This window comes from Rissa tridactyla, chromosome 2 (assembly GCF_028500815.1).
Source record: "Rissa tridactyla isolate bRisTri1 chromosome 2, bRisTri1.patW.cur.20221130, whole genome shotgun sequence".
Lineage (NCBI taxonomy): Eukaryota > Metazoa > Chordata > Aves > Charadriiformes > Laridae > Rissa > Rissa tridactyla.
This window is the reverse complement of record NC_071467.1, coordinates 128,542,133-128,567,499: the sequence shown is the minus strand read 5'-3', so window position 1 is coordinate 128,567,499 and position 25,367 is coordinate 128,542,133. Positions and strand designations below refer to the sequence as shown.

General features: G+C 36.3%; 1 protein-coding gene across 2 annotated transcripts in view; it reads right to left on the bottom strand.

The window, feature by feature from the left end:
• Positions 1-25,367, bottom strand: part of TBC1D5 (TBC1 domain family member 5) — a 320,822-nt gene that overhangs the window by 233,564 nt on the left and 61,891 nt on the right. For both annotated transcript variants that reach the window (XM_054193612.1, XM_054193613.1), the window contains exon 3: positions 22,154-22,312. The gene's annotated coding sequence lies outside the window, so the exon portion shown is untranslated. The remainder of the gene's footprint in view (positions 1-22,153; positions 22,313-25,367) is intronic.

Here is a 25,367-nt window from a genome sequence, read left to right as displayed (position 1 = left end):
CCTCCCCAAAAGTTAATGCTGAACTGTATCTCCTACAGGGCTGTAGGCCAAAGTGTAAGAATGAATACGTTGATCTTAAAAATCTCTGTAACTTGACCCACGCTCTCCGCCCGCAGCATCCTGCCGTAGGGGTCCCTGCTGCAATGCCCAGGAAATCCTGCCCTGGGGACAGTGACATCGCTTAATGTTACTACACATCACCAAAACGGCAAGCTTAGCCGTGGAAATCGGGGTGCTAGAATTTTAACATTGCACCGTAAGAGCCATTTGCTGCAGAAAATCCACAATGTGTCAGGAATTAATTTCTTAATGTTATTTCTGTAAATGTGACAGAGGTCATATTTCTACAAATGTGAGCCAGAGGTCACCAAGAAGGGACAATCCTTCTCTAGGTGAAGTTAGCTTCAATGCAAGGACAACAACCAAATAGGAAGTTAAGTTTCATGCAGACACTGTAAGCACACGCTCTGCACTGGCTAAAGTACTGACTAACTACAGGAGAAATAAACACTCATCTGAATTACCTTTCGCTTCTAGCATCACTTTGGATTTTCTGCCATTTCCTCTTAGTTTCACAAACTGGAAGACCTTGATTCAGTCCCAGGTCAGTGAAGGTGTTTACAAGCTCGTATCTCTCTCAGAAACAACTGAAAGCTAAGTTTGTAAACTCATCAAATTTCGTTTGGAGAGTTCAGGCTTCAGGCACTGAAAGAAATGCTTAACTGGCATTTCAGCTCCTTTTTCAAATCAGTTCCTAGGGAGAACCAGTGTCCACAATCCAATCCCACAGTACGACTAATATTCACTCCTACTTGTAAAGCACTTCAAGATTTCCAGCTACAAATATTAACCAGCCTATGTTTACTAGGATTTTCACATTTAAGCAGACCAAGATATACTTTTACTTGCTCCAAGAAGCATCTGACAAATATTATTCTCCTGCTGTCCAGTATTATTGACTTTCTGAGGTGAGGCACATGGCTTGAAAGACAAAACCAAATGTGCAATGCACCCCTTGCCTACAGCAAGAAAATAATTCACTGCTAGCTTGGTCATTAAACAGAAGTCTTTACAAACTGCTGAGATTAACTGCTCATAAAAGTGGTTCAAACTACAGATTTTAATCTTATTTACCTAGTTGGTATTGAAAACTATTCTTTACCCTTTTCTCCAGATATGCAACTTACAGTACCTAATTACGGGGAGTGGTACATTACAATTATTGTGATGTTTGTAATTCATGTATTATTAGTTTTAGGTCTGCTTTAAACATGTTTCACCATGCACTGGAATGTGATTGGTATAATATGTGCTATCCTCCATATGAAATACACAACATGAGGGGGAAGAAATACCTAAAAATTGTGATACTCAAGAGTTAACGGATCCTGGTGCTACCACAGTAATTTAAAAATATGGAATAAGATTTTGTTTTTCAAATGGCTAACATGCAATAAAACAGCAGATCTTACAATGTTACATTTAATGTATACAGTTTTTTTATTAGAGGCACAGTGTATTTCTGACAAATTTCTTATTGTAAATTATAAGCATGTATGGCAAATCAGAATACATATTAAAAAACTCTTTGAAATCCACTGCCTGATGCATCTGCCTGTGTAACTTACTGTATGTTGTTCACAGCAATAGAAACATTTTTAACTACCTTCGACCATCCTTTTCTTGCTATATGCCTACTATTATAACTTTCCCTCCTGTTGAACTAGTCAGTAAAATACTAAAGGTTCAGATAAACAAGAAATAGATAACATTACAAAACTGGTTTTAGAAACACATATTGCTTGAAAAAATCCTCCAAATATTTTTGCAACAATCAAGAAAAATAACGTATGCGCTGATGCCGAAAGATGCTCATCATCAGCTGCTACAATACTACATGGTCACTTTAATGCCTATTTTAAGAATACTCTTGGCAATGTTGCTCCTGTGAGGCACTCAAGATTGCAGTAACAACACACTTCTTCTTTTCCTACCATTTTCATTCAACTAAGAGAAACCGTCCTGCGGAATGTAGGCAATCTCCACTACTCCTCAGTCCAGCTGGACTCCCAAAAGGCATTGTACCTGGGCACAGAGCCTTCACTGCTTGCAGTACACCTGGTGAAAAAATGCTCTACAATGTCTCCCTAGTAATACTATTAAGTGCTGTCAAGGTAATAATACCACCCTGGGCTTTCCTGCATGTATTTCCCATAATTCAATGAATTTTCCAGTCTCTTGTTTCTCAGGCTCACATGGGCTAAGTCTCAAGAACTCTGAAAAGTTCAGGATGAAACCATTCCTTATGACCCTCTTCCTTGGACAGAAAGGAACTTTCCACATTAACAACAACATTCCTCTATATTCCCCTTCTGGATGACTCACAGACTACAGAATCAGCTTCCATAGGAAATAATTTCAAACAGCGAGTTTCATTGCTTTCCATATCACTTATTTGCACCTCCTCTCCCTACCATACATAACTTGCATACAGACGTACATGCACACACAAGAGACACAAAGATGCTGCAGCACAAATATTACTACTCCCCCGAAGAAAGATGATAAAACAAAAGCATTAAAAATGTTTAATGGAAGAATGTTTGGCAAAAAGCTTCTTTTAAGATATAATACAGAAACAGAAGCTCCAGCTCACATATTAGCTCCAGCTTTCACAGGGACCACCCCCATGTCATACCACCCCTCGGGAACCAACCCTAGCTCTTCCCGAGTGTCCACTAGTACTGAAGGCTTCAGAGCACCTTTTCAGCAACACGGACTACAGTATCCCCTTTTTCAACAGGAATCAAAAGCAGTCTCGTTGAATTATCTCCATTGAATACAATAGGTACTACAACCTAAAGCAGCTGAATGATGCCTCTGCTCTCCTACACATCTTGTCAACCAAGGCAGAGTTTTCCATGACAAGAATTATTTTTTTTTTTGGTACACCAGACAGAGATCTCTCAAAAGCCAATCAGAAATCATGAAACAAATTCACAACAAAACCTAAGTTATAGCCAAAAGCCTCACTGCCTTCTGTTTCAAACACAAGGAACATTCCTTCAAATCAGCATCATCTAGCATTGACAGATGGAAGCACATACCTACAAAAATCATACCCTTCCCAGAAAAGTGAATGAGAGAGAACTGCCCCATATAAAAATACTAGCTGTATTAATGAACATCAATAAATAGGGATATAGTATTGAAAACAGTTGTACTAATAAATATTCCTGGAACGGAAAGTACCTTGAGATTTATTAATGAGGGTAGGATTTCTGTAGAAAAGAACAAAGTAAAATGCAAATGCTTACTCTATTACTAACAATATTGTCTTTACTACTACAATTGCATTTGTGAAAATGAAGCATTCACATATGTGTACGTGTATATATATACTTTTTTTTAAAATTAGAAACACAATATTTATTTTTTCTCAAGTGTTTAAAGTGAATATGAGTGGTCATAATCTCATTTAATAATGAGAAAACTCTGAAACATACATCACTTGGACAAAGTCAATCTGGATATCAGGATGTAGGGATCTTTTTAAATTTTTTTGTGGGAAATACTGAAAGAAAGAAAAGTGAGAAGGACTGCAAGATTTTCTAGCTTTTCAGCTATTCATAGAGTCATAAGTTTAGTTAATAAAGTTTTCACAGAACACAAACTTCCATGTTTTGTTCATGCTATAGCTTACAATAAAAACACGATTATAGAAATGTTTGAAAGCCAAAATATCTTAAGAGCATTATTTCTCACATCTTTTAACTCAGAAGGCTTTATCTTTTCCATTTAATGGTCTCACATTTCATCCTTACCTTTATCCTTATCCTTTATCTTACAAAAGTTCTCTGATCCCACATTTCTAAATAGTAAAGGAATGATGCAGAGGAAGTTGAATGTAAACTTCTGCATCAGTAATGATCCACATGTTTCACCACAGATCCAGAGAACTGATGCCCCCATCAGAACTTGAATGCCCAATTCTAACTATATTTGGACAGTAACAAAGACAGTCCAGAATCAACAACACTGCTAGGGCCCACAGGGTTAATATAAGGTATTCAACTTACAAACAAAGTGACATGTCATCATTTCTTTGAAACACTTATCGAATTCTTCTTTTAAATTATTTATTGATGCCTAAACAGTAGCAGAGATACTTGGAAAGTCTGGTTCTGATTGTGTAAGGTTGTGGTTTTCAAAAGCAAAGCAGCTGCTCTCTCCAAGTCTCTTTCAGAATTGTCGTTCTTGAACCTGGAAGGAAGGTCACCAGACCAAGGAATAACAGGGAATGCTCCCTGAATGAACCACTACTTTCTGGCAGGAAAGGAATTTCACCATGATCTATGGCCAAGGAAAATGTCAGTAGTCATATTTTTTACTGAAGCAAAATCATAGGGGTTCATAGTACTTTTGGAAACGCACTTGAATTTAATAGATCCACCCTGAAACCAAAAGGCGGCTGAGTGCAGATGTATTGTTCCCTCCCACCATCACAAAATTAATGGGTAGATACTGTCCTGACCTGGAATTAAGATTTTACCATTGTTATTTTATTAAAGTCAGCAACAGTAAGAGCACCAAGGTGCAATGACCGAAGGTTTACACCAGTTTCAGCTGACTATGGAGAAAGGTTTGGAAACTTCTACCAAAGCTAGAACCCATGCCAGTGCACAGCCAAGTTACTTCCCCAAAATGACCAGGGCAGAAAAGGCATAGAGGGATTCTAACAGGTTTGGGCTCAGAGGTTAAGGCTGCTCTCATTCCACTAGAAAGTAAATCTTCCAGGGGAATGGAATCATCTGTGTGTGCTGCAATATGGAAATGACTTCTCAAGGAGACGATAGGGAAATTAAAGACAGCCTGCTCACAAAAATATACAAAACTAGCAAAGAAAAGGCAACAATTATCTCAGAGAAAAACAGTGGCTCAAACCAGGCTTAGAAGTCATCACTACTATGGGTTTGATACTGAATATCTGGGTTTCCAAAACAGTTTTTTCCTGAAAATTCAAGATACACAGCTGGAATAATTTTACTCCTTTTTATACAATTTCCTTTTCTCCCCACGCGATCTGACTCTTGCAATGTGAATGAATACATGTGCAGTGAAGGATTAACACATCAGTGATTTTTTTTTTCCCTGTTTAAATAATTCTGTGTAGGCAACACAATTTATTGGTATAAAGTAGGATTTATGGTAATATATTTCCTCTTCAAGACATAAATAAGATTTCTTAATAGTTTTCTGTAATTCATTTTCATATAGTACCATATTCTCATACATTTACTAGCATAATGCATCTGCTAGAATAGCAATTGTGCATACCCTGAACACTATTTTAAAAACTCTTCAATACTAACAATCTGCTAGAAATATTGTTATCCCTCTTCTTCCACAATTCATTGTCTACTTCTTGCAGCCTTTTATCTTCGTACTGTATATGCTGGATTTTACAAAAATTAAAAAAAACCCACAACCCACAAAACAGAAACGTACAAGGTTTCAAAGAATATGAAAGCTATCAAGCTAGAAAAGTAGAATGTTATACTGAAATAATTATCTGAAAATTTACAGAAGGCTACAGGTCTTTATTTTTCAACATTTCCCCTTACTGCATGTTGTATTGCCTTCATTTTCTGAGAAGTTAACTTTTCAGTCTCTGGTGGTGATAATTAGAATACGAACTGCACATATGTCTGTTTTTTTAACGTGGACAGAAGTTATGTAATTATTCAAATTATATCAGAATTTATATTCAGAAAATTGGTTGTCAGTCAGAAGTGTCTTCTTTACAAAATGACAAAATGACTACACTAAGAGCAGATGAATTCTAGCATGAATACCCACTTAGAAAATTCTCTCTTCGGTTAACACGTTCTCAACATTTTATTTGTCTTTGCTGGACTACCTTTTACTAGCAAGCCTTAGGAAATTTTCTTCCACCGCAGAGGAGCTAAGAAAACTAAGAGAGACCACAGTAAGGAATGGGGTATGTCAAAGAATAAAGGACTTGACTGCAACTATATTTCAAAATTTCAGCTGCCTAGTACAATATCAATATGCAGAAAAAATGTTCTCCATGTTTTTAATGCCAGTTACTTGAAATACCCTCCGTGAGTCTTAAAAGTCAACCTATTCTGTTGGCAGTGCCTTTTTCATGAGCTTTCTTTCAGGGGCTCAATGGATAGTATAAGACATGAGCGAAACACCCACAAGTACAGGTGGAGTTCAGAGGGCCTACCTAAACTAGAAGTTATTTTCCTAGTGCTATCCATGTAGGAGTTGCATAAATGTTCCAAAATACAGAAACAGACATACACATACATATGCACGTATAAAAGTTATTGTCAGCGTATAAGTTACTACTATCCTGAGACTGAAATAATTTATGTAACATCTGTTTTCATATTTTTTCTAATTTTTTCTAATTAACATGCATATTTAACGCATAAATGCTCAGACCACCTATTTTTCTGCTGATTTTGTCCCGTTCCTAAGTCATGTGTTCCTGTGGGTGCTCAGCATAGATGAAGCATTAAATTTGGTTGGAGAAATAGTGGGTGAATAGTAAACAAAATATTTCAGACTATCCAAAAGAAGAAAGTACGCTAAGAAAATACGCTAAAAAATCTGCTACAATGCGTTATAATACAAAAACAAAGGGACTTCCCAAAGAAATAGAGTCTTCTGCTCATGCATCAAAACTGGAATGAGAGTGACCCCCCACCCTTGCCCACAACATTAAGTCAACAGTTTAGCCTCTACATTTTCAGCATCTCTACTTTTCGGCTTATATAAAAAAACAGAGAATAAAACTCTGAGCTGGTACAAATTAAATTTTAGTGATGTAAGATGCCACAGTTGTGGTTTTTTTTATTTCTCATTGCCAATGCTTATAATACTCACTTGATGCTAGACGTTACAAAGCACTGAAAGTCAACTATATCAGAAGCAGATCTAAAAACACAGTAAGTGTTGCTACTACATTATGTTCTTCACCCAATATCAAATTGTTTAAGTTAAAAATATAAAACACTGAGGGGAAAATAAAGTCAGGGGAGTGGAAAGAATTTACCCCTTTACATTTACAGAACTAGGGGGGAAATAGTGTATGTTTATACAACCGAGTTCTTCCTTAGTAGGCCTTAGAACCATGAATATGTTTCAGTCCATCTTTCTCCCACCATCTTGTTGCTACAAATCTAAAATGAAGAGCAATAAAAGCACATGCCATCCTTTTCTGTAATATTCTACATAAACACTGGTTTTGCTGTACATCATCTACATTTGTGTGAATTTAAAATCCACAATGTAATTCAAAACAGAGTAAGACCTGGGGAGGGAAGCAGGAGGCTGTTAATAGTTCTTCTACCTATCAAATCTTTCCTGTTTTGCTATTGCAGAAGTCTACTCATCCCTACAGATGGCATGGCCTCCCTGTCCAAGCCTAAATAGACCCATTTATGTCCTCCCGGTCTGAAAGTCTCTCATGCCTAAAGTTCAGATATTCCTGAGCTCATCCTATTTTAGCCATTGTGAAGAGAGGCATATTCCTCATTTGCCAGCTCACCAGTAAGCAGACGACATGATCAATGCCTATCACTGTTATCATTAACTATCTTCTCTCAGCACCTTCTCCCTACAGATTTCATGAGATGCAAAGTGAGAAAGGCATTCACATTCCCCATATAGTCACTGTACACCATTGACTGGCAGGCGATCCAACAAGGAGCCCTGAAAGATGCTCCCCCTCCCACCTTCAAGCAACCTGTTCTTTAACTGACGTGAATGGCACGTCAGTTAAATACAGGAAGCGTTTACCTTTCTTTCTTCTCTTTAGCCCCTTTGCAACCTCAGACACACAAACATTTTAAAATAGTAACCTTCTCAATTGCTATGAAAGAGAACAATCTATCCTTTATGGTCCCCAAATCAGAAGTCAGACGTGTTAAATTTCTTTTGAACATTCCTGAAAAATATTCAACCTCAAGCTGAAATAGAAATCCTCTCAGAGTACAATGAAAATTAGGAATATGAACTCTCCATTCATACCTAAATAGCGATTTGCCACATTTTAATATCACAACTGTTGATATCCTCCAAAGTGAAGCACTCTGAAGCTCTTCTGAGGTAACTTTGCATGTTTTTAACACAAAGAGTGTTACCAGCTTGAATGTAGATTTGTAAGAAATGTAAACTGGGATTTATTAATGCATCAAACCCAAACATTAATCCTCACAATCTTGCCCCAGTTACAAAGCACCCTCTTGTTCCAAACTCCTTTTTTGGCTGGCCAGATTGCTCCTTTAGTAACAATGCCGCAGTAGCCTGTGGGTAGCTTCTTCACCAATCCCAAAGGCCTTGCCCTCCCTTTCCAACCCTGCCCCTCTTCAGTGAAAGACTTGACCAGCAAGCTCCTATTCCTCAAATGGAACAGACAGGATACCGCCCCTTTTGCTTGCCTGAGTTGGACACAAGTCTGCAAGGCCTTATGAACGAGCAACTTGTACCATCACTGCAAATTCCACTGGTCTGTATTTGAACTGCGAGGTACAGGAAAAGGCTTCCAGTAAAGGCTTTCTCAGATGCCACACAAGCATCATTGCACCACTGCAACTTTTTTTACATCATAAATCAAAACTTTCACTCTACATTAAGGAAGCATCATTAAGGTCACTATCAATGAAACTATCAAAACAAAGCTTGAAGCACTGCAGTTTTGCCCTCAGTTCCTAGAGAAGGGAGTTAAACTTCTGTTATGCAGAATTGCTTCCGCTCGTGTGTAATTTTTTCAGGGGAAAAACAGGAGGGGAAGATGGCACTATGTGACATGGCTTAATGTTGAGTTAGAGAAATTTCTAACAGCTTCCATTTAAGCTATACTCGAAATTCTGTTTTCAAAAAAGGTGTCTTTAATATTCGTACTTTACATTTTACCAATAAATTCTGAACTAAAACTTTATTAGCTTTGAAAAGCTCTGAATTATTCTACTGTTACCATGAAAGCATCTTAATTCTTGCAGGTGAGCCAACACTCGCGGTTCCCATTGTGCTCATCATTAATAATAATCTGCACATTAAACAAAAAGGTATACTGAAGACAGCTTCCTAGAAAACTCACTGACTTTTCCCTTTCCCAATTCTAGCAGCCCAGGAACACATGCTCACAAAAAATGGAAATGCAAGTGTTTCAAAATAATTTAGCATGTTGCTAATAAGAGAGGATAGGGTCAACATGACATCCTTAAATATGTGGCTGGAGTATAACATCTCTTGTACATAATTTTGTTTATAAGCACTTCTCACCTTCACTGAGCTCTCTGCAGCTCAGAACAGCAATCTGACTACTGCATCCCATAGGTAAAAGCACTGTGATATCCCTTGCGTAAACTAATATAGCTGTATTTCAGAAACACAATTTTCATCGATAGGGAATCAAGTCCAAACTAACAATTTATATCTTATTAAGAAATTTCTGACTATGAATTTGACTCAATTTTATCTGTCAGTTACATTTATAACCCTCAGGTTACAGATTTGCAAATAACTGCACATTAGCAAAGGGCTGAAAACCTTCGGTTTTACTGGTGCTTGCATTGTCTGCAAGCTCAACAAACCGCGGCATTCACTTGCCTAGCAAAGAATGCCTTTGCAACCAACTGGGAAAGGTGGTCAAAACTGTCATAAGATTTTTCTGTGGAAATAAGGTCATGTGCTCCCAAACTGTAGGACCAATCTACAAAATATTTTGAGCACATGCACATACAAAGTATCTGCAGAATGAAATTAAGTTTCCAAAGCATATCACTTACCTGAGTGCATATCAGGATTCAAGAATAACAGGTTAAAAGGCACCAAGCTATCTCGATTATATCCATTACATTAACAAAGAGCTATCATCCCATTTTTTTACTAACTTTTCATGCAAAGATTGAAACCGTGCACCACACAGCACCAATTACAGAAACAAGTATCGCATCTTTCAAACTATGTATTACGCTTCATCAAGACTTGACTTGACTTTTGGTCACTGTGCAATTGGTGTATATTAGGTTTGCAAATGGGTATGTGAAAGCTGTGCATTTAATAATGAATGCATGACTGGTTGGTCAGGGAATCAAAGAGACTCACCAGTGTAAAGATAAGAGAACCTGCTTTGATAAGCTTTGTACATTTCCAGCTCTGAAAGTGTCTTTAGCATCTGTTTAACTTATCAGGTGTTTGAAGCAGTCTTAGATGTACAAATAAAAAGGAGCCCTGGACAAAATATTTTAACCTTCAACTACAGACTTTTGAAACCTCTGATAACAGTACTAAGATCAGCAGATGAAAAATCACTTCACTTCTTTAAAGACTGTCTTCATTCCTTTCTGCCTTCTCTCCACGTTCACCTAAATTTCTTATGGACTTGCAAGGAAAGGTGACAACATACTCGGTCTCCTGATTCTCAGGCACCTAAAGGACTGCTTATACAACCTCGTACATCTTTCTTTTCTAGGAGCACAGCTCTTCCTGCTGTGGACAATAAGCTTGCTATAAGCATCACAATCTTTCTGGTGACTCCAAATTCTTCATCACGGCCAGATCAGGTCGGGTATTTTTCTGCCTTCCTCAGCAAGCCAGAATCCCACTAGGTAAAAGACACATAAAATTCACCTTCCCAGGATGGAAATTCACCTTCCCACCAGTGGGTGAAAACATACAACAGGAGACCTACTTATTCAATAAATCAGTACAGAAACAGATTATAAAAAGGCCTTATCTAAGACAGATGGGGAATAGGTCTGTAGCTTTGAGTGTTCAGCCCTTTCAGTTGTGAGGGGGTAGGAGAAGGATCATAAACTTGATGCTTGCAGCGAGGCCGAGATGAGGAGGAAGTCACACTGACTCTGTGCAAGGCCATACGGGAAGGATGACCTGCATTGAGCACACTACGGTCAGGTAGCTGATGGTAAAGTAGCTTATTATTGTCAGAATTTTTTGTTTTCCCAACTTCCACTTTTCAAAATTAATTAATTGAAAATAATTAATTGATGCTTCTGATATGCTAAACATCTTCAACCTTAACTCACTTGACAGAAGCTTGTTTTCAAAGCACTTCAAGAAAGAAGTAATAAAAACTTTGAATGTACACAGGAATAATATCTTCCAGGGCCAGATTTCAAGTAAAAATGGATGAACGTGGCCATCTTGATCACAATGCCATGCAGAAAAATACCACTGTTAGTTTGTACAAGACCTCTGAAGCATTGATCAAAATATGGTCATGCTCTGCGAGAGAATACATGCATGCAAGTTACTGAAAAGCACGACGATACCAGCGGCTGGAAAGACAAACACAAACACGTTCTGTCAAGTTCTGTGCATCATCATCTTTGTTAAGAGATACTGTCCAGAGCTGTTTACTATCATGCCTGCCTTTGACCTCCACAACACGATAGAATTACTTTTGCTCTTTCACTTTCCCCACAACTATCATAAGGTGAGACTATATTTCCTTTTTCACGTTCTGTCCTGTCCTGATGAATACTCCACATTGCAAGGGGGTCACTAATTCAGCCCAGCCTCTTGGTGAGCAGGCTTAACTATGTTTATATTGAGAGACTGCACTGGTAAGCTGCAGGTCGCCAAAAAGCATATACAAAGCTAGCATCTTTACAATGATTTACTGAAAGCAGCAGCTCGTTTTAATAAAACCATCCCAAAACATAAAATTGATTGAACCAACTGCTGTGCAGGGCATACACAACAGCTGATCAAAATCATTCAAGATTTTTATTCCTATAGAATATCTCCAGAGCTTGTAGAGTTTTTCCTACTTTATTACTTCAGTTCTGATACAAAACTCACTGAGGCAAGCAGAAAAATTAAGGCTGCCTGATACTTGCTCTGATATTTTTAACCAGAAATTTAGATAAACTGAAAATAATCTCAGACATGAAAAACCAAAATAAAAGCCAAATATACTTGATAATCACCAGCAGTTTTTATAACTTAAAGACTATTATCTTCCCATTATCACCCTTCAAATGATATCGCATGCCTTGACTAATCGTATCCCAGAGAAACTCCAAAACACACCCATACGGATTATTCTACAGGGCACAACTTTTCTCCCATTTCAAGAAGTTTTAACGGATAGATTTAAAATAGCCCTTTAATATAAAAAAGAACAGTGTGCTTTAAAAAGGCAGCAAAGGACAAAAACTTTTTCCAAACTGAAAAGATATCATTGCTAACTTCACCTTCCTTATACAAAATATCACCAATAAGAGTTTATCTATTTTGTTGAGCCTAACAAAAAGTTCACCTTTTCAGAGTGTGCTACATGAGCTTTGCTTGCCTTTTATATAGTAAAGTAATTTTATGGTATTGTGTCACAATGAAGGACAAAGATAAGCCAACTGTTTAGATTCCTCTCCTTTATGTTGTGGCTTTGATCACTAACAATGCTGCGTGAACAGCCAACAGAAGGCTGACATTTCATAAAATATGCAGTGATAAAAACTAATACTGTAGCATCTGGGAGCGATATATAAAATGCAGAAATACACCTAATAACTGTGATCTTAAATTACAAGTTACTAAAAGCTAAATAAGCAGCATACCTAAAAGAAAGAGAAAGATTAAGAGAGGATTTTTGTGCTTCTACTCCTAAAAACAAATTTAAAAAAATTAATCCAGGATATGCCATTTATTATTCTTTACAATTCCTGTGGTTCCTTTGGATCTTAAAAGCAGCCTTGTAGAAGAGTGCTTTCTTGCCGTATCATTAGGTATCAGCAAAAGCTAAACACATTATAAGCCTTCTTTGTGCTGTATTAATGCTCTAATGCTTTGTGAAGTCCCCTTTATTGTCTCTTTTAAAATATCAATCACACAAAATACATATAAAACCTGGTGACTGACTCTTCACTGTTATGGGAAAAGCTGAAGCTCTGTGACGACCAAAATAACTAGAAATCCTCCCAATAAGCTGCATAAATTAAGTAAATCTCAGAGTAGAAATTACATGATTTTCATTTATTTACCTTAAGAACATTAAGAACATACAACGGGCCACATAAAATGGAGGATTACATCCTAGAAAGCAGTGAATCCCTAAAGAACTTACAAGTCACAGTAAATATCCAACTGCTTTTTTTGCTTTTACTATATTGCTGTAGTTAGGAAGCTAAAACAATCCCTGGGTGCGTTACAGGGAAATATATGGTACTACTAAGGACCTGAAATTATCTGCACATATGGCATCACTGGAATGCCATAAGCAGGCCTACTATCTTTAATTTAAAAGAAAGTTGAAATTAAAAGGGCCGAAAAAGGAGTTACAAGAACGTTAATCGGGAAAACCCTCTTGTTATTATGTGTGTGTTTGAGAGAGAGATAAGATCATTATATCAGTTTATTTATGGTAAGATTAGAGGTGTCTGAGATCTACAACTTACTACATGTGGAAAAGATGTAATAGTCAATAACTCTAATCAAGCATAGAAAAGCATAGTAAAACACAATTCCTGAAAAACAAAATCAGACAAATTCGGTCTAGAAATACACCATAATTATTACCTCAGGTTAGCTAGGGACATAATGCATCTCCTTTTGTATCTTAAATATCAAGCTAAAGGTATAGTAATGATTTTCATTAAAAAAAAAAAAGAATTAATTTTTACCCTGTATTATGTCAAAGATGGAATGGCTAAATAATCAAAATGACCTCTCCTGCACTGAAAGAAGTTTAATATTAAAGAAACTGCAATACACAATTAACTGTAAAAGACAGTTTTACAGATGAACTCTGTTCTCATTGAAGATTCCATGGGTCATACTTTTCTCAAGTTACTCAGTATGAAAAAATTAATTTATTTAACGTAACATAAAAAAAAAAATTTAGGAAAGGGTGCAAGTATATTATCTATCTTTACAAGAATACATGATCGCGAAACAAAGAGAGAGTGACCTATGTGGTGCAATAAGTTAATCAACAACTGGTCATCCACAGGTCTACATAACATTAATATGAAGCTGAAACAAAGCTAAAGTAATTGCTCCAATTAATCTGAAGATAATGGTGCAACACCTTCTTATACCACCATTAAATGGGTAGGACATCCTCAGCTTAGTCATGAGATCTAGTAAAATTCGTAAAGACTTAATCTTACCAAGGAAAACAATGAACTCAGCTTTTTAGTATTAGGCCCTCATTTAGTAGCAGGGGAGGAGGAATCATTTATCAGATGAAAAAGAATGCAAAAGAAAATCCATACTTGTTGCCTGAAGAACCATGAAGCATATTTTCTGTCTGAAAAAGCCCATAACAGTTTAAGTACGTGGGAGGCAATTGTCCTTGTGCTTATAATTAGAGTCCGAATTTAGGGATTTCACTGCTTAATGCACACCCACCCGCCTGTTATTCTTACCACGGTTTTTTATGTCACTTAATGGAGATGAATACTCTTTTTCCCACCTCATATTTACATCAAGGCTATTTAGGTTTTTTAGGCTGCTATAATAGGTTAAACGGCAGTCTCAACATCACTCTTCATCTCCCACTGGACAACGAATGGCATTATAAGACTGAGAATAGATGAAGGCATATTTACATTCATAATGTTCTTGACTATAACATTTATGTAAATTATGATTTTACATTTGCAAATACTACAATTCTCAGTTTCAATGAATACTTTACTACTCTTTCATCATTAACTTCCTATGTACATTACATGGAGAGAAAACACCAATGAAAAATAAAGAAACTAAGTGCTGTGATCAGAGAGCTACAGATCTGCTGTAAAAGGAAAAAAATACTTCGTTTCTAAATCAATCTTACCCCTTTATAGACAGGGTGCTGGACTACACCTTGCTGCTCATTCTGAGTGCATAAAACCTGCAAAGGTTTGTAAGGAGGTAACGAACCCCAAATTTCACACTGATGGCTTGTATTTTAATCCCACCAAAATCAAATAACTGTATTGCTGATGGAAACGAAATTTCTTCCCCATCTGTATAAATCATATTTTTTCTATTCATTGACGAAACGCCATGGAAACAGTATGTTAATTACAGAACTGCATGTAGAGTTTGGGAACATGTTTACAGATGTTACACAAGAATAAAAAACTCCAAAAAATCAATTTTCATTAACTAAGCTATTGCTCCACCAAATGGATAGAATGATTTTTAAAGATCCTCAGACTGGAAAATGAACTTTTCAGTTAAGAAGAATATCCACCTCTCACACCTATCTTAACACATATATACTTAGACACAAAAACTGTGTATTCCTAAGTACACTTTGCTGTGATTTTTCTGTGATGGTCAGCTAAGTATTTCCTTCGATCTTTTAACACGCAAATCTCACTCAAGAAAATCTATGCTTCCAGAATGAAAACCTGTCATAACTAATTGGTCCAAACATTCTGACTTATATTGAAATGAAGAACTTTTTTTTGTGTTTTGGTAAGAGCTTAGTATGACATTTTCAGATTGTAAATGCAAATATATCTAATGAAACAGCTCTCAAACTACCACAGTCTCAGATACACGTTATTTTTAAAGAGGTGATTCCCCGATACCTGAGAATCACTGTATGATTCTGAAGAAATGCTACTCATCTTAAGGAACCAAAATTGGGCACATAAGACGAATCAGGTCAGCCTTACGTATAATGAAATTGCTGCTTATTTATGCTGTTTTTCAAGTTATTCAATATGTAATCATTAGAAGACTCAAGCTGAAATGCAAGGACTGTGATACATTCAAAGAGAAACTCTTTAAAGGAACTTTTCTGGTCACTCTTGCCTTTGTACCATGTAATACAAATGAATCTAAAAGGACTTCGAATTTATGTCCCAGTTTGGCAAGTGGAGAATGTATGGACTCGGGCGATGACCCAAACCATTAAACTGTCTCTCCCATTAAGCATTAAGCATCACTTCCCTTTCCACAATTACTTGAATCAATTTATTTTCTGTGTAAAGTACTAAATTTCCTAAGTTTCTGCTGAATGTCCAGCAAAAGGGAAATCAGTGGGGGTATCACTGCTGCACTGGCCCAAATTATGGCTACCAAACATGAATCCCTTCCTCTCAGCACCCTACAAATACCGTGAAAAGGGACAGTTATCTTGTGGGACTTTTAACAGCAAAACCTTCAGGAATGCTGAGGAGACCTTCCCAAACTTACAGAGTTTGTTTATACAGGAAACAGTGAAGTCAAGCTAATATCACTCCCTAATACTTGCTGCGGGGAAAATACTGAAACCTTAAACTAACCTCAACATTAATCACAAAAATTAAAACAGTCACAAGAAACAAGATGCTGAAAACTATTTGAATACAGCCTGTCCTATATGCAGCTTTCGCCACAATTCTTCAAAGAAGCTTGCACATGAATTCTTCTGTATTTCAGACTCCTGCATTTTAATTTTGCCCACTAATGATATATTCACGAAAGCAATTACATCAGAAGAGTAGTGTCAGAAAAGTTACAAAAACTACATTAGCCAAATTTTCTTTTCAAAGAATCTGGGAACATCAGGCAGATCCCTGCCTAGAGTAAAAATGTTGTGAATGAAGAAATCTGCTGAATATTAGAACATTCTTTTTTATATGAAATAGTTCATCCTTTTCATCATGTATTATAATAAATTATCTTTTGGAATGAGAAAAAGACTTGTGTGAGAATGTTTTTATATTTATGTTAGTCTATTAAATATCTTTGCTAAAAACTAAACATTGAAGTAAAACAAAACCATGATTCCCCCCCCAAAACACTACAAATCGATGCGGATTTTATAACTATTGCTTTAGGCACAAAAGTAACCACAAATTCACTCAACATTTACAGTTCATCCATCAAAATGTATTCAATATGTGAAATGAATATAGATATACAATTAGTTGGTCACTATTCATCCAGACCAAAGTTTCACACTATAAAGTATCCTCAACTGGAGCACCAAATCCTGATTAGACATAACTAGATACTGATTCACAGCTTAAATATTTAGTCATTTCCTTTGCTTTTGTCACAACTTTTTGCAAAGTAAATGCCTTTTTAAAAGTTTTGAAGCCAAAATTCAACTGTTAAAAAACAAAAACAAAACCCAAAAAAACTGCCAAAAAACCCATCCCACTAAATTCCTGTTCAAGTTTTTACATCCATACTGAGAAAACTCAGTAACAGTCTGAAAGTTAAGTTAAATACTTTCCAAAGCCTGAGTCTAAAGGACCAAAAAGAAATCAAGTACAATGTGTGCTTTCAAGAGCAATGTGTAATTAAGGTCTCCCTACCATTTACTCAGGGAAGAAACACTGTTGCTGCTGGATTTTAAATTCATTAAAATCACTTTCCTGTCAGATGGTGTGAGTGTCTCCGAGCAGGAGTGTCTTGGTCTACTTTTTGTTGTTACATTTTATGGAAAGAATACATTCCCCTAAAAAGAAGAGGATTTTCGTCCTTTTCTACCCTCTACTCCCCTCCACCAAATACAATTACATGAGCATGACAACTTTTTCTTGGCTCCATCTTGGATCCCACTATGGAGTATGTTTCTGGGATTTTAAAATAATCTAGAATAATATCCCAAGACAAAGTCGGACTGTTTATACTACAGAGAAATTCTTGTAACTGCTCTACAACTCCCTTGCAAAAGACAAGAAATAACAGAAGTTTCAAGGTACAAGTAACCTTCTGATTGTGCTTTTATATAACCTCAACATTGCAAGGCACGCATGCTCCTGAACAACAGCAATAAAAAACCATCATCTGTTTCTCCTAAATCTAGTTCAACCATTTGTACTAGAATCAATGCTTATTAAATTAATGCTTACTAGAAAACATCTTACAGGATGAGACACAAAATATTGAGAAAACTACTGCAAAAGTTGGTGGCAAGATTTTAATCCTCCTTTAAAAAGTGTAAATCCATAAAAATATTACCACAGAATCACAGAATGGTTCAGGTTGGAAGGGACCTTAAAGATCATCTAGTTCCAACCCCCCTGCCACGGGCTGGGACGCCTCCCCCTAGACCAGGCTGCTCAAAGCCCCATCCAGCCTGGCCTTGAACACTTCCAGGGATGGGGCATCCACAGCTTCCCTGGGCAACCTGTTTCTGTGCCTCACCACCCTTATTGTAAAGAATTTCTTCGTTATATCTCATCTAATTTGACTCTTTTTTAGTTTAAAACTAAAGGCCTAAATCCCTACAGGCCCTGGTAAAAATTTTCTCTCCTTTTTTCTTATAAGCCTCCTTTACATATTGAAAGGCAGCAGCAAGGTCTTCCTTAGTACTGGGATTTCCAACTAGCGAGGATGGCTTTCCGGTTAGAATGAAAACGAGCTAAAAAGCAGGCACCAAGCACAATGTAAAATGCTCTGCCAGACCTGGCCGGGCTCCGTCCAAGGCCAGCTCCAGCTACAGAGCCTCACTGCCCAAAATGACATTCAGGAGCCAAAGACAGCAGCTGGCCAGGGGCTGGGGCAAGGGAGATACAGCAGATAAAGATCACTGTCAGAGGCAACTAAGAAGGTGAACTAAGAAGGATGTGAAGCAGTATCAATTTTGTGAAGTAAGGGCCAGCTACATAAAGCGGATAAATTCTGACATGGTACCAAGAGAGAAGAAAGGATGTCTGCCTGAAGAGAACGGGCTAACAACACACAGTAGTGCTACTCTTCACCAGGACCACCTAACAGCTACTGAAAATACAGCTATGGGAATTACTAGTCCTGAGGTGATACTATGTATCCTTGTGAGGAATTCATAGAACCTGATTTTAGTGCTTTGTACAGTAAGTCTCGATCCTGGACCTGCTCTTCCATCCTTTGAAGCTGCATGTCCTGCAAGTTTTGCTACATCTGTGAAAAAAGTCATTTAGCTTATGGATATCTCTCTCTCTATAGCCAATCTCTGCAATACAGCCATAAATTAAACATAGGAGCACGGACCACCCACACTGTAGGAACAGCAACAACACAAACACTGCAATGAATGCATGTCGGGTTTTTTTGAAAGACAAAGTGTTCTGCTTATACAGATGTGTGATGACCTCTATGAGCTGCGTAACAGTGTAACAAATAGGTAATTTAGTTGCTGCACAAACCACAGATTATTGTAGTATTTAGGAAAAGATGCCATCTGTAACATGATTGCAAGTCACCAGATAGTGCTTTTTAGACTAATACAGAAGCTTATTTGAACTTAAAGGAAGTAACTGACAAATCAGAAAATGCCACCTATTCTAGAGCCTGTAAGAAAATACATAAAAATCACTTAAAGATTTCCTTGTAGAAAGTACTGCATTTCAAATTATAACCACTTTCTGTGGCATTTAATTATCTAAGATATTTCCTCTGAAAAATACAGTTTATGTTTCCTGATGTTTCATAACCCAGTTCATAAAACGAAGACTTTAGAGCCAGGCTGCAAGCCAAAAATTATCAACTATTATATGGGATTTAATTACTCCTTAAGTCAAAGGGCCTATGTTTAAAGCTATATAGTACTTCAGTTTCCTTATAAATCTTTTCAATAGTGAAACTTGTTTGACCAGTTTCGTTATTATGTCAACATACAAAAAAATCCGAAATGCAAGAAATTGGGAAGTGTTACGTCAAACCGATCTTGGAGAAGACTGGAGTAATTTCAAGCAGAGGGAAACACAGGAAAATAAGTAACTGGCATTTACAAATATTTTGTCTTCAGAGAAATTATTCGTCTTAAATATAGGTTTAACAAGTTAGGAATAATAATAGAAATCATTAAATGAGCATTATCACTTTCCCATCAAAGAATTCTTAACGTGATTTAATTCAAAGCCTGAAAAATCTACAGCATACTAGCCCTGAAACAACTGCGTCAAGCTCACTATGAAGCAAGCACATGGATACATAATTTTAAAACAGTTATACATGTCTTAAATACTAGGGTTCCGCAAAAACATCAGTTGCAATGTTCTTTTGTAAAGCAATATTCATTGCTTTCCTTAAAGAAATTTCTATTTTCTTATTTTCCTAAGAAGAGCTGTAAGAGGCAAAATGGCCAAGGACAGAAGAGATTCAGCAAACAGGGGATGGGGAAGGAAAACAGGTGCATTTTGGCAGTCTATTTTAATCACAAAGACAGAGTGGGCCATTTCATTTTTCTTTCTTCCCTTCTCATTTTCACTCAGCAGCCAAGAAGCAGCAGCAGATCTATTGATTATACGCATACTACGCTATTGCATGGCTAAGTAAAATCAAGATATGAAAGGGAAGGTAAGAGCAGCAGCCACAGCTTTGAGTTTGCATCTCAAGACCTGCCCATAAGCGTGGTCTACCACCGAACAAGCGTAATACCTACTTTGGAAACGAAAGCTATCTGGCAGGTTACATGGAAACCCCTGCTGCCTGAAGCTAGCCGTCTTCACTGGTCTGAATGCTGCCTCCAATGCTTGGAGTGAGAAGAGGGAAGCATTATGCTACTGAATTTGGCTCACTCTGAACTCACCGCGGGGTAGAAGCCAACTTTGTCAAAAGCCTTAATACTTAAAGAAAGATCTCCCAGGCTTGTTCATGAGTGTATAGATCTTGTCCTACATTAAATGTACATTGAGCTAACCAGAATATTCAACAGCTGCTACAGCAATTTTCGACAAACATTTTAACTGGTTTTTGAAAGACATGTATTCTCTAGTAATAGGAAATATCGTTATTATTTTTTTCAAGTAGCAAAATAAAAAGACATTCCCAAAATCATGTCATCAGTACAATGAGATCATTATAATTATTTACTATAGCATTATCATGTTATTTTTTAATTTCACTAAGTTGGATGCAATGAAAAATGATCTTGATATAACCTTTAATAAGCAGTCTAAACGCTTGAAAATGGTTAAATCTTATAACCACACATGCACACAGAAAAAGACTAAGCCACCAAAAGCACAAGTCTTTGCTTCTCAACTCTTTTTGACAGTTCCAAAATTCAGGCATGCATCCAGAAGAACTTTCTGCCCCACGTCTGGTCAGTAAAGAAATTGAGGTTAACCTTTAATTTTTAATGTCACCTGCAGCCAGTGACTGCTTTTTCTAATGCAAGTGACAGATAAACAGCAAAACACTCCCAAGATGATACACAAAGCACCACACACCATAAGTGCATTTTTATTTTTATACCAACTCAATTTCTCAAATGGATAACCAATGTTCCTACTAATTTACATTAAGAATTGAGTGAGGCATGAAAATTGTTCTGATGCATAGGCTCTATTTCTTTAATGTACTGCATAGTGTTCTGTACTTTATTGTAACACTGGAAAAAACTAACTACACTTAAAAGGTACAGAAACTATACATATAAAAACACAAGCACATATGTATCTTAAAAATTAACTTCAGAAAGGGTTTTAAATTATCCAGAGCAGTATGAAGGAAAGATAACTAAAGTCACTGATGGAAATCAGTAAAAGCAAAAAATTGTTCCTATTAAAATGAATTTCCTGACCTTTAATCTCTTGAACTGGTGTTTTTCTTAGACCAACACTAGTACTCTATATCTACATTGCTAGGATTTCAACTTCCTAATTCCTTTATAGGATTCAGTAGTATCACCTTAACATTTGCAAGGTAATTCCAAACTAAACAGAGGGAATATGGCAAATTGAGGTAATATAATCTATCTATTTAAGGCAAAATTGGCAAGTCTTTAACAGCAAACACTGTATCATTACTAAACGCTGCCATGTTGTTAACGTAAGGAGAGGTTTGAATTAGGTAGTGAATAGCCCCTCCAGGCCGGGACTTAGGGCATATTATCGGAGAAAGCAAGAAAAGCTCCCACTGATGCCGTGTACGTTTCACCAGTTCTCTGGAAAGGAGACTTCAATAGTTATCCATCACTTTTAAAGCCAAATACTACAGTCAATATTTCCACTTGTCTTTTAAAATTTAACGTAGTAAAGTGGGGAGAAAAGGACCTATGTTTGTAAAAGAAGAAAGTTTTTTTACAAAAAGAGTATTTAAAATAATTTTTGGATGACTACAGTAAAGACACCACAAACATTTTTATAAATGCCAAATGCGTAACCACGACATTAATGAAAATAAGACAAACTCTTGTTTTTTTTAAAAAATCAACATAGAAAAATTAACTCACGTAGTGGCAGATGCGCAAACACAAAGGAGACAGTTGTCCTTAGAACGATATTCTCCGCACATTCAACAGTCAAGTAGCGTTGGGATAAGGCCCAGCCACCAGCAGCAATGAGGAAGTTGGAGGGAGTAGCAGTCCCAGTCCCAGACTCCTGGAATTGACCTTTGGATGGAGAATAAAGATGCTTGATGAAAAAATGCTAAAAACATTTTTAATTTTTAGTTTGATGTAAAAGGATTCAAGTGACCTATGGCATGGGATTTCTTCTGGAAATTTCCATATAATAAAAAGTCATGTAACTGAAACTACTATTTTCTTTCAAGTCGAAGAAGTATTTCACATAATCATGTAACAGGAGAGATGGAAACAACATGTAAAGTAAGTCCACATGGCCGAATTTACTTATTTTTAAGAAGACAATAATGGTAGAGAGTCAAGTCTAGTAACTTAAGCTTTACGAAGACTTCTTCAGTATTCAACCTGAAATTTATATCAATCGACAATTCTTGGTTATTTGTCGGCATTATTTTCAATTCTTCCTCCTGTGACTGAATTTCTTAAAAACGTGTATTTTACAAATTTCAGTAACTTGATATTGTTAGATGTATTTTCTAGAAAGTGGTTAATTCATTATTAATAAGACCAAAAACATTGTAAAGAGCTCAATAGCACACTACAGCTGGTTATAAACACACTAAAAAAAGTCTAAGGCTATGGTTCTAAGAAAAATGTAACAAAGCAAACTCCAGCAACTCATTGGCCATCTATTTTTTTATTAACTCCCTTTTAACTGTTCAAAAATGCTCTTGGAACTCAAGAAATTTAAAAAAAAAAATAAATCCCACTTCAAAACATGTTTGTGCAGAATTTTTCAACTACTGTGAGATAATGAAACTATATTCACATAATGATGGGATACACTACTATTTTAAAATAACTTTTCCTATTAAAAATACACTAAGCTAATAGTGTTAAATTGGAAATAGCATCGTCCCTTTTTGAAAAGCTGGTACTTTACTTCTTCTACAGTGTTTCCATTAGAAAACCTAAGAACCCAACCATCTAGACACATTTAAAAAGAAAAATCCTAGAAGACACTGATTTTGCAAGTAAGTACCCAAATAGCTCCTATAATTTGACCACTGCTGTCAAAACAAATTAAACTGCATTTAGAAATAAACTATGAAAAACATACTCACTTTGAAGGAATAAATTTTGGGTTTTCTTTTAAGGAAATTAAATTAAATACAATTGTCTACACATGAGTATATTAAACTAAAGAGTGGTTTGGTTTTTTTAATTTGAATTAGCATCCTAGTTGCAATATACTAGCATATAAATATAGTTTTATTCTACAGCATACTTTGAGTTATTAAGCCTGGCATTAAATTTTGTAACAAGATGTAATATATCTAATTCAAGAGGGCTTAGAGTATTCCTGTATTACTTATTAATATGTTAAGTGAATGTTTGGACAATTGATTTCAACTAGGTTTTGTGACTAAAACATGTGACAAAATACAATTTTCAGATTACATAGTCCATTTGTCATAACTACTGCTCTTTCTAATTTCTATAGGTGTTAACAAATTAAGCAAAAAAAGATGCACTGACTAAATAAAGAACAGTAGCCAACTCAGAATTTAAAAGCAACCATCAGCATCATTTATATACAGCCATTAGTGAAGTATCATTACTGCTTTTCCTTGCTGTTCTGCTTTCCTGTTTCCTTACCTGGCTTTTTATACCCTCCTTCCTGCATTGTACCGTTAAACAAACCAAAGCCTGCAAATAAAGTACAGAGTATATGTACATTTGCAGAGGACTTGCTACAATGAGACCATAGTCTTGTACTGAAGTAAAAATGAATAATAACAAAAGTATTGCTCAAGTACCACAACAAGTCAATTCAGTCACAGCTGGATCCAATCAGTGACGGGTTTGCTTAGAAAGATCAATATATTTAACATACTAATCCTTTAAATTCTTACTGAAACAACAGAAACAACCCCAGTCAATGGCTTGAATAATGTTTATGTAGCAAAAGAAGTAGAAAATATTACTGTATATAAGTTCAGAAAACAGAGGTGATGACAATGTATTTCATACCAGTGCAGCACAATGATTTTCGCATTATTCATACAGTTGTGATATTAGTTTGCAACAAGTTACACTGCAGAATGGTCTCTAACCCTGCTTGATGTTTTCTGAGTTATAAATGAGTCGAATAGGCTATGGAGAATAAGAAAAGCATTTGGACTAGCTGAAATCAGAAGACAGACCTATTGTGAATATGAAGAAAATTATATCCATGGAAGTGAAAAAAAAAAATGAAGTGATGAGTAAGTTACTGAAATAATTTACAAAAGAGAATGTAGGATTATGTTAAGATTTGTACAACATGACACAAGATATAAAGATTATTTTTCATGAAAAGCAAGAGAGAAAGTAACTTGACTATATGAACTACAGAGTATCAGTAAGTAAAAACAGGAAAGAAATCACCTCTGTTTTAGCAAAGGTGATGACATCCTCACGTAGACTGCTCACTTTGTCTGAAGGATGCATACTAGACATTTCTGGAACCTACATGGGGACTACGTAAATCAATACCATGGTGAAGGCAGATCATCTGCCAGACTTGAACTATTTTACAGAAAATAGTCTTCAAAATATGAATAAAGAGCTTTCCGTACTTGTGTAGATGCCTGCATACCCACACAGGATAGAGGAAAGCAAGAGTTCAGTATCATGTCATATGCTAGTGGAAGGTTCCTAACAACTGAGTTACTCCAATGTTGAAAGAAATAGGTATGAGGAAGAAAATGCGCTAACAATTTAACTTAAACTTCTAAATCGAAGCGTTTAGGAAAGCTACATTTTGCAGCTAACAAAATAGGCACAGTAGTATATACTTTCCAAGGGAGTCTTTATCTTTCCTATGTCCCATAGTCCCAAAACTATCTTCCTGCTTGGAAGACTGAGAACATAAAAGTATCCCAGTGCTTTGCCACTTGTTCTTAGTAAGTCTTACTTCACTATTCTTTCAACATAAATTAAGCTAAAGCCACTTAACGGGGCAGGGGGAAGGAAAGAGTGGAAACAAAGAAAAGAAACTAGCTTAATTTTGCTTCCTCTGTTCTTCCTCCCCCAATACTGTTTCCCTCAAAAAGAAATCAAGTAACTGAGAATAAATGTAGCAAATCGTATAAATTAC